Source organism: Harpia harpyja, chromosome 2, assembly GCF_026419915.1.
Source record: "Harpia harpyja isolate bHarHar1 chromosome 2, bHarHar1 primary haplotype, whole genome shotgun sequence".
In the NCBI taxonomy this organism is placed as follows: domain Eukaryota; kingdom Metazoa; phylum Chordata; class Aves; order Accipitriformes; family Accipitridae; genus Harpia; species Harpia harpyja.
Window position 1 is genome coordinate 4,734,812 of NC_068941.1, and position 10,568 is coordinate 4,745,379.

The 10,568-nt window shown below is 41.4% G+C and overlaps 1 protein-coding gene across 1 annotated transcript in view; it reads right to left on the reverse strand.

Annotated features, from left to right (window-relative positions):
* The window catches only part of NDST4 (N-deacetylase and N-sulfotransferase 4), a 101,621-nt gene extending 92,650 nt beyond the window's left edge, over nt 1–8,971 (reverse strand). The window contains exon 1 of the mRNA XM_052813955.1: nt 8,421–8,971. The gene's annotated coding sequence lies outside the window, so the exon portion shown is untranslated. The remainder of the gene's footprint in view (nt 1–8,420) is intronic.
* Between the last annotated feature and the right edge of the window lie 1,597 nt (nt 8,972–10,568).

The window sequence follows — 10,568 nt, forward strand, 5'->3', positions numbered from 1 at the left end:
TACAAAGTTGTGTGTGACCTACAGGGTGGAGTCCTTAGGGCTGATGCTTTGCTTTCCCAGTGGGATTAATGGAGAGTGCAGGTGTAATGAACATCTTATGGTTGCCCCTTTTGTATGAAGCTGGTGAATAAAAGCAGGCTTCACATGTTTTCCTGAGGTAGCCTGCAAAACATTCCTCCTGACTTGATGCAACAAATCTTCTGATCTCACTTGGTTAATGGCTCTTCATCACTTTTCAATTCATAGTTTAATGCTTCAATGGAAGCCAATTTGAATTCATTTAACTTTTCAAATAAAACTTTTGTGAGATGCTGTATCAGATGTTTTATTACAGTCCATCTATTCCGGTACTGTTTTCTACTTTTATAAGGCTGTCAATTAGCTATCCAGTTTCAATAGAATGATTTGTGTTGTGAATTCAGTTGAGAGACAACATTTGTGTAATATAATGGCTGCCTAACTATAACTCCTTGAAGCCAATCAACGCAATAGTCGAACTCTGTACATCTTGTTTGATGATATATGAAAGCTAAGGCATAAAAAAAATGAAATCTTTTTATAGTTCTATTAGCATCTAAATAACTGCAGATTTTCTTTATCTATTTTGAAAATTTACCAAGGATTACAGATTTGCTGGATAGCTATTGAAACTTTACTTTTTGGAGATTTCTCACACAAAAACAGTGTATAAGCTTTCTTTTTAATGAAAAGGCCCTTTGCCTACAAGACATAGTCACAGGCTCTGGAATAGCTTATTAGAGGCTAAACTCTTTGGTCTTTATACTTTTTTTTTTTTTTTGTAGTAGCTAACGGTTTCCCACACTTTCTGTTTTCCTATTGCTTTTATGGGACCTAAAAATGTTAGCCACCATACAAGATAATTAAAATGTCTCCACCCTTATATCAATGACAAGATATTTCACTGAATAACATGTTTTGTGGTATCTGTATCCTGTCACAGGGACTAGTTGTGAGAAAGTCTGATGCGGTCACATCTGTGCTAGGACTTAAAAGGAGGCCACTAACTTATTTCAGAGAGACTACTGCTGTCACATAGTCATGATCTATTACTACTGCAAAGGAAGTCTGTTTAAATCCAGATAACAAAGATTTTGTACCTAAACCCTTAGAACAGCACGTTTACCACATGAAATTTAAACAGAGGTTTATTCTGAGTTTACTCAAGCCAGGTTCCAGCCAGCCAGAGACTGTTTCCAAGCGCTGGGTACATTAGCTCTCATTATAACAGCTTCCCTATATTTATTCTTTAAGTAAATTCTACTGGAGTCCCCTCTCCCCATCTTCGTCCTCGTTGGCTGAAGGGTTTTGTTGTTATTGAGAAGATTTGGTAGAAAAATGGGTAGACTACACGGTGAGTGAGTTTGGTCCCAGCAACCTCTGATCAGAGTAGGTGTGTGGGCTAGAGCATCATCTAAGCCATCAGCACTGGTGACAACCTGGCAGGTCTTAGCCAGCAAATAGTGCTAATGGCATGTAGAGGCTTTCAAGTGAAGTAAGGTGAACAAAGTGAATGAAGACAGGGTGACCCTCCGCATGCCCCTTTATGTGTGTGTGTGCTTCTTGGACTTCCAATTGGCATTGTTCTAGAGGAAAATTCAGTTGCTTCCACCTTGCTCATAAAATACTTGCATTTATCACTGCTTTATTACGTGACAGTTTGGGGGCAGGAAGTTAAGTTTAGAATGTCTCTCCTGTCTTTTTCATATATATTTGAATTGCGTAAGTTAGAGTCTTAGTCCTAGACCAGGTTCCAGGCAGTCCTTCAGAAAATTCTGGGTCTTATTACCAGTTCTTTAAAACTGGAAAGATTAGCTTTTTGTGGCAACCAGCTATGGCTGCACATGTTGTCAGTAAAACTAATCTAGATGGAGAAACTTCATCATGTACTAAACATACTACAATACCCAAGAGATTATATCTCACTTCAATGTATTTAAGTATTTCAGAAACTGCCAAGCAGACGAGATAGTCCAACGAAGTTTTATGGAAGATATTAATACAAATTCAACTTCTTTTTATCTTGAAATGATTGGATGGGTATTGTTTGCCTATCAAGAGGAAAAATGCCTAGTGGTGAGAGGATAAGGCAGGGAGCCGAAACTTTGAGTTCTGTCTCTTTCTGCCACCAACATCATGTATTGCCCTCTGGAGGCCACTGATTTTTTTCAGTACTTCAGTTTTCCTGTCTGCGTTGTGGAAATAATACCCTTTTCTACCTTTACACGGGCATTAGCTGTAAAATGTTCTAAGATGATTCATGTTCGGTTCAAATGTATATAGCATGGATACTGCAAACAGTGCATTTAAGAAAGCCAGTGCAAAATTCATACTTTCACGTGCAGTCAAATGTATTTGCAGTGCTTGCTTCCTTTTTCTTCTTATTCTTCATACCCTGGTTAAATTTCTTTCTGTTTATTTCTGCCACTGGTTTATGGGGTTTCTCTGAGAAAAGCCACTTTGTCAGTCAAGATCTCTTTTGAGATTTCTGGTGTGTCATCTGTGACCTGTAGGTACTGTTTTCCTTTTGGTTCAAAATATAAACAAATGTTTCCTTTCAAAAGATCTATTCTTTGTTTTGTCTAGATAAAGTTCAATTTAGAAATGCCACTAGTAGGATAAGGGTTCTACTTGGGAATTCCAGGGATTTTTTTTGTTGAGTCACGGTAAGCTCAGAGACTGGAACTAGAACTAATACCATTAGAGCTATGTGATAGAAGAGCGAGGTTTTGATTAACCTGTTGCTTTCGTGAAAAATCTCTGCTTATTGGACTACTGAGGCATTAACTTATTTTTGGAAATGTGGGGTGGAAAAAAAATAAAAAACCAAAACCCAACTTGTTGTCAAAATCTTTCTGAACATACTGCCCCTGCACCAGGCTGGAATTAGTTATGTTTCTTTACACTCTTATTCCCTCCTGTGCACTGGGTGCACAACTGTACTAGATTTTCTAATATGCATCTCCAGGATGCATCTTGGAAGACGAAATCCAGCCTGGCTTTCTGGTTTATGGAAAGGGCTTGCTTACAAGCCAACAAAACGATGTCTCATTAGTTGACACAATGATACATTGTAGTCCATAAAGGTCTGTTTTAGACAGTACATACGTAGATTTTTAATTTTCTGCCTGAATGTAAATTTCTTCCATGGAGGAGAAAGCCTTTTCAGAGGTACTTTTGGTTAAAAAATCTGAAGATGCAGAATGACTGCTGCTGATTCATGCTGGCACGTGGAGCTTGCTCCAAAGCTGACGAAGAGTTAGTCTTATGGGAGTCTGAGAGTGTCAAGTGTTTTGAGGCATGCACTGCTCGCTCCGCTTGTCATGCGGACAGTGTGTACCACAGAGGTCTCTTGATCTTTAATTGTGATTTTTTTTCAGGTACAAATTATAGTAACATGTGCTCCTGCAGGTAATTTGGAAATAATAAGGTATGGGGAAACAAGACTCAGTTGATGTTGTGGTAGATGATGTAGCTCCAGAATCACTGCTTTTCAGTTACTAATGAGATAGACCTTAAGAAGGAGGAATGGGCGCTCTACCAATTCAAAACAAACCTCAGTTGCTAACACTAGTTACTGGCTTGTACAGTGCCCTGTGCAGGAAAGGATTGCACACGATGTGTGCATGCGTGGTTCCACCCTTAACAGTGCAATTGTAGGAGGGCAGAAGAGCGAAACCATTTAAAATGACACAACAAATACAGTTTACTGACTAGTAATGAATAAAAATGGCCTAGTCCATTATACCAGCTATTTAGGTAGGTAGAATGCATGTAGTCTGGCAAAAGTATCAAGGGAGATGGCCCTGCTTTTGTTTAAATTTAAAAAAAAAAAAAAAACAAACCTATGAGAACTTTAAAATCAGAAGTGACCAGTAAGTGTACTTTCTGTATCTTACCCAGAAGCCTAAATGCTACTGCGCCTTCCTCTCATTCCAAAAATTTCTCTGTGACTCACTGACCACCTGCCCTCCCCTCCGGTGGTTTAGGAGGTGATAAATATCCCAGTGCCAAAGAATAAATTCAAAGAATAGCCTGTGGCTCTGGAACTTGAGCTCTGGCCTTCTCCTTGCAAAATATGGTCCCATGCAAAAGGAAAGGATGTGGGATAAAATGTTCCCTGAAACTAGAACATAGAGGTGGGTGCATATTTCATGACAGACTGTTTTAACTTTCCAAACAGTCGCTTCTTTTATGGCCAGCAGCTACTATTAATTATTTATCAGAACACTTATTTATACACTAAAAGCTAAGTGCAATCCTTTCAGTGGAAGCCTGGCAGAGTGTGGGTTGAAATAAGTAGCTGCGGATAGTCCTTCAGGAGGATAAGTTTCGTGCACAGTTCTGCTCAGGGAAGAGCCTGTTCACATTATTCTGTCTGCTGTGTGTCTGATAATGATATATACGTATGGGAGATTAAAACCCAGCCATTAGTAAAACTCTATAGCTGTAGATGCATCAGCCCTGAGCATTAGCTGGGCATGCGTTTCTCAGCGCTCTTGCAGGCCGTGACAGGATGGCAGATGCTCCTCTCATCCCGTGGCCGCGTAAGGACTAACTCTGAACTTGCAAGATTGTCCTAGCCGAAATTCTGCAACAGCAGCCTTGGGTGCAAAAGCACGCACTCTCTAAGTTTAGCTGTACCATGGTCTGGGACAGATGCATCAGCAGCTATACGTGTACAGATTTTAAATTGCTGTCTGCATTATGCTGTCTGTTTTGGGGCTGTGCTATGGAATACCTTGTCCTAGCATGTTCTGGGGAAGAACAGAAACTTGCATGGTAGCCTCCACGTGGCATGCTGAAGCAGGGAAAACAAAGACGTCCCTAGGTCGTGAAAAGCAAACCAGAGATTCAGCAGGTTTTCCCTTGGCCAGGCTAAGTAAGATGAGTACAACTCTTATTTCATCAGCTTCCAAGGAAGAAGAGCGAACTCCTTCCTTTTTGCTTCTTTTCTCATGAAAGAAGCCCACCCTGCCCTGGCTTGTACTTCTGTATTTGCTCTGGCTCTGCCAAACCCATCCTTCCAGCAGAGGAGGGAGGATTAGTTTGCTCCACTTGCCCGCACTTGGGGAAAGCAGTTGTGACCCTTCCTGTAGCCAGAGGGGAGGAAATAGGTTTAAATACTTCTCTGCTCCTTTCAGAATTGTGTTTAAATCATCTCATCACAATACATTACTTCTGCCAATGTGCCAATGTGTTTTCTTCATCAAATACTGACATGGTTTCTACACTGTTGTGCTGTTGCCATGTGATTCTGGTGGCATTACTATTTAGATAAAATATTATTAGTTTTCTATAGCAACTGTTAATTTCAGAAGAATCTGTGATTTCATTGTAATTGTTACTGACAGTTATTGTAATAAATGTTTTGGATTGATGTGCATGGTTTTCATTTTCTTCCAGCATCTGATTTTTTTTTTTTATAGCTCAAACAATTTTTCTAATTTAAATGTTGACATAGATGGAAAATAAATTCTGTATTTGTATCCAGCACTCTTCTGGGTGGCTTATACTTCTTGAGGGGCATAGCTTTAACATCTCAATAGGAGAAGCAGACTTGTTGCTGTGATATGAGCATTCTTCAGCCTTTCTCAAAATATGAAACAGGACACTAACTTAATGCTCCAAGCAATTTCCAGCACTGAGACCCTCCTCCTCCCATAGTCCAGCCCCTCAGCCTGCTTTAATGGTCCTCAGCTGCATCCCAGGCCTGAGAATAAGGGATCTGCTAAACATTCACCTTACACTGTACTCCTTAATCCTTGCAAATGGTTTCAGACCCAGGCTCCCCTCACCTTGGAAAGTGTGGAGAGCCCTTGGCTTGTTTTAAGCTCAGTACCCTGTTCCTGAAATGATTCCACAGGCTGGGGAAATTGCAGCTTTCTGCACAATTCTGAGTTATCCTTTCCTTCAGCCACCCAGGCCCCAGCTTGAAATGCTTTGCTGTTCTTAGCCCAGGGTTTGCTTTGTTAAGAAAAGCCCATTTTGCAGGTATGGAAAGCAGTTTCTTGGGTGCTCCTAAGAAACGGAGGCATTGTGAAAGCTTTGCAAAGCAAACACTTGATGGAAGCAAACATCAGTGTATACATGCAGCTGAAGCTCAGCCAGCCCTATGGTCATAGAGGCAGTCAAATCAAAATTGATTGTGGGCTAAATCAGAAAGATTTGGAACAGAAATGGTCTCTTTTTTTTTTTTTTTAAGAGGTCATGATATTCTTTCCCTTACTGCTTGTAGAAAAATAAAATGAGAAACAAGACTTTTTCGGGTGGCATATAGTTAAATGTAATTTTTTGTTTATCTAACTGAGAACTCGGTCACAACTACTAGTAACTCATCAGCATTTTCTTTGATCAGTATTGCCCTGGGTTTGCAATATGTGGCCATGTTTTCCTTAAAGTATCTCATTATACCTCTGAGAATTCCTGTACTGTAAGCCTTCAAAAAAAAAAAAAAAAATCTTTACTATTAGCATATTTTTCTCCCACTCATACTGAATGATAGTTGAACTTTGGAAAAGCTTATGATTCCCTGCATGCTGCCACATCAGCTAAGTTTAATCAGTGCCATGACAAAGAGCGATATAGCAGATATCACAACCTCTTAATGTCCATAAAGTTTTAATAGGACTTCCAGAACTTTACAATGTGAGTTAACAGGGTGTTCAGACTGCAATGGAAGTATATGTGGGGGCGTGTGTGTGTGTGTGTGTGTGAGTGCAAGTGATCAGTCACTCAAGCATCCTGCTCTGTGCTTAAATCTAACCCTTTGGATTTGATTTACTCCAATAAAATGAAAGTTAGAGGAGCATTTCTCCAGCCTCACAGAACACAGTGGTGTCAACAGGACATTAAGATACTCCTGCTTTCATTTGAGGCTTTCAGACATTAGGCATTTATTTATTATGAATCAAAAAAAAAATGGCCATGTTCTGAGGAAATAGCACAAAACCTAATACACAATCTTAAACTTCTGCACAGAGCAATGCCATTAGGAACATCTAATCTAATTGAGCAGATCATATTATTTGAATTGATACGATTCAGAAGAAAACTGGAAGCCAAGAATTTCCTTAGTTAAATGCAACTTGGCATTTCCCCCCCTTCTTTAGAGCAGCATTTTAGAAAGCGAGTCACACAGTGCAGCTTGGCTGATGGTAAAATGTGCATGATCAAAGTATACGGACATGATGGGGCAAGACAGTGAAGCACCTGGTGACATTGCCAACTATTTAAACTTTACGAACAAGGAGATTCTGCTTTTCTTACACAAGCTGAAAATCCTATAGCGGTAGGATCATAACTAAAAACTACTGAAGAAACGGGGTGAAAATGACTTATTTCTGTTTTTATCTTTTGCTCTGGTAACGTTCAGGTAGAAAAGGCAGAATAACCTGCTCCACGGGGTAGGCCAGATCCTGCAGCATTTATTCACAGGGAGGGAGGGTCCAATCAATGTGATTAAGAGCTGCAGAAGTTAGTAAAAAATTACATGGTACATTCCTTGGGGAAAAGAGGACTTAATGAGTGTGGTTTTTGTATGTATGTGCGGTTACGTTAGTGTAGTGCTTGTAGGAAGAGACTTATTCACCTCTAAACATTTCTCCTTTGAGTGTTTATTCCCAGCAGTAATGACTTGGAGCCAGTATGTCAGCTGTAAGATAAAAACGCTGGGCTGCTGCTGTGCTCTGACTCTGTAGTCGTCTGAAGAGCAAACACTGATTTCTTCAGTTTACCTCTCACTACCTGAAACAATCCTTGCTTCCACACTATGAATGGTCATACTGTTTTAAAAAAACAAATGTTGCCGACTGATGTTTGGATATCAAACCGCTGGAAGAGAGCAGACCTGCAGGTCTTGGCTTCCTCACAGGACAATTACTCTTACTTTAAATAGTGCCTGTTTACTTTATAGCCATGGAAAGCTTTTGCATTGTCATTTTAATCCACTAGTTTTGCTTAACTTCACTAGATGGTAGCAAATAAAAGCAAAGTATATGGAGTAGACCAAAGAAGAATTGCAACCTTATCCCCCTTTTTCCTCACATAACTTCCCATGCTCTAACTTCTGTGGTCTTTCATATATTTAGTCAGACAACTGTTTCCCCTCGGAGGGCGCGCATCCCTTTACATCAAGGGCACTTGCATGCAAACATGGCAAAGACTATCTCAAACTTCCAAACAATCCTTTGAATGCCAGGCTCTAGGCAGCTTTCTGAAGTACTTACTATACATAATTAGGTTCCAGGCAAAGCATTTCACACACCCTGTGGATATTTATACCTCGCCAGGAACTGTTTTCCTGTCTCTGAGTACAGGCACTGTCTATATAGTCCTATGAATATATAGCCAGAAGTATAGGTTAACGTAGCAATATGTGCAGAAGCTGAACAATAGCTTACCTAGAGAAGAATTTCTCTTCCTAGTGTGCAGGAAAGAGACATCTGCTATTCAAATCTCTTCACATGGCTCCAGGTAAACTAGGGAGAGTTTTCAATTGAAAGCAGCTGTCTGAGCGGCATCCCGGGAAGGTTCCTCTTGCTCCAGCCCCAGTAACTGAACTCTACCGGCACAGTCACATCTCATTTATACACAGACTGTCCTTTTCAAAACAAGCAGCCAGCTGGAATGATTCAAACCTCTGTTCAGCACACCGTTAAAAATGCAGCTTCCTTCTTGGACATGGGGATTACACCGGGGAGCAGGCAGGCTACAGCAAAAAGGCTGCGAGAACTATTTAATCACCCGAATACCAGCTGCTCCCGTTACTACTGCCGGTGCCGCCGCTGTGCCTCCTGTTTGCTGTAGTCAGCCTCCCTCTCCCTCGTATCTACAGGAGTATCGAGGCGGCTTTGCAGGGTGGTGATTGGCAGAAGCGGCCAATTCCTCCGGCTAATCAACCCCCAGACTTTCAAGGACTCGGAGCTGCTCTGATGTTATTCGAACCGAGGGGGGATGCTTCACACGAGGACGTGGCGATGGAGGCTAATTCGGAGATGAGCTGCATTCCTCTCCCACCGCCGTGATTGATTAGATGCTCCGGGAGGATATGCATAATCTGTCATTGTGCAGTTGGACCACCTCCCCTCCTGCCTGCCCGCCCGCCCAAAATGCGGGAGGAAAATGCTACTTCCAGCTTCTGATTTTACACCTGGAGCCTGTGACCGAAAGCCTGGGAAAAAGGAAAAGTTGAAAGCGTCATTTTCCAGCAGGAGAACGCTTGAGCCCCCCGCCCCCCCCCCCCCCCCCAATCCCCAGATGCCAAAGAAGGCTCAAGAAAATCGCAATACTAGAAGACTTTTTGGTTCCTACTCTTGTTAGGTCACTGATAAGATCACCCGCTACACCAAAAGGTGGGTTTTAACGCATGACCAAAATCAAGCAGAGGTCACCCAGCAAGTTGGTTACAAATGATCTCCCTGACACCACCTCTGGGTGGATACGAGTAAACATGCGGCGCTCAGAGGTGCAAAGTATTTTCCTACTGTATGCGATACAAATTCCACCTATTTGTTGCATAACTTCATATTAAAATCCTTCATCTCATCCAGCTAGAGATGAAACCTACCTCCATAGCCAAGAAACACAATTGTTATGCGACTTTAAATTGTATTACAGAGGAAAAACTAAACACTTTCTATATTAAAAAAATTAGATTTTATACCAATCTAATTTTCAATTTTTGCCAGCTTGACACCTTTCACTCCAAAACCGTTCTTTGTACGATACGCCTTGGAATTGAAATTCAGCCAGTTCTGTGCAGCAAATGTGAGGAGAAAATAGTTTTGTTCAAGGAGACTGGAACAAACCCATTCTGAGATGATGAATGACGCTGTAAACTCAGATTTGAATCATAGGAGGGTCAGCTCAACCTTTCGTGTTTCCAAAATAGTGTAAATAAATGGTTTCCATGCAGTTTACCATTTACATCCTTCAGCTGGGACCTTCTACATGAAGAGCTATTTGCTCTCTGTGAATATCCAAGTTTCAAAGATGGTAGATATTCCTAACTGGGGACTAATTTATTCTTTCTGGCTAAATTAGAAACCGAGGGAAAATTAAAATTCCAAGTATGTCGGAGTCATTTCCTGCAATTTCTAATTACAAAGCACTCGCTGGGGGTCTTTAACAAATGCCTTACACCTATGGCTGGCTCTGGATTTGAGATTTGTTTCCCAAAGACTGTTGCGAAGTGTGGGTGTGGGGTTCCCACCACAACGAAGTGGTGAGCGGGTGCCTCCTTGCATCCTGTGCGAACACCAGAACTTAAGTCAGGCTGTACTCTAAAACCTCCAAATCAAGTGAGAGAGTCTCTTCCCAACATAAGGAAGACTTCTGGTGCAATTGGTCAAAACCCACAAAAAACCCGCGAGAGCTTCCTATTACTAATCTGATGCTACAAAAAGTCCAGATGTTTTGTCCCTCTTTCTACTCGTATACTTGACTCCTAGCTGTACTTCGAGCACTGGAGACGTCCCCGTGAGTGGAAGGGTTTGGCCGCGGGGTGCGAGTGTGCTGCAGGATGGCTCTTGGCTGCCGCCAGATGTGGT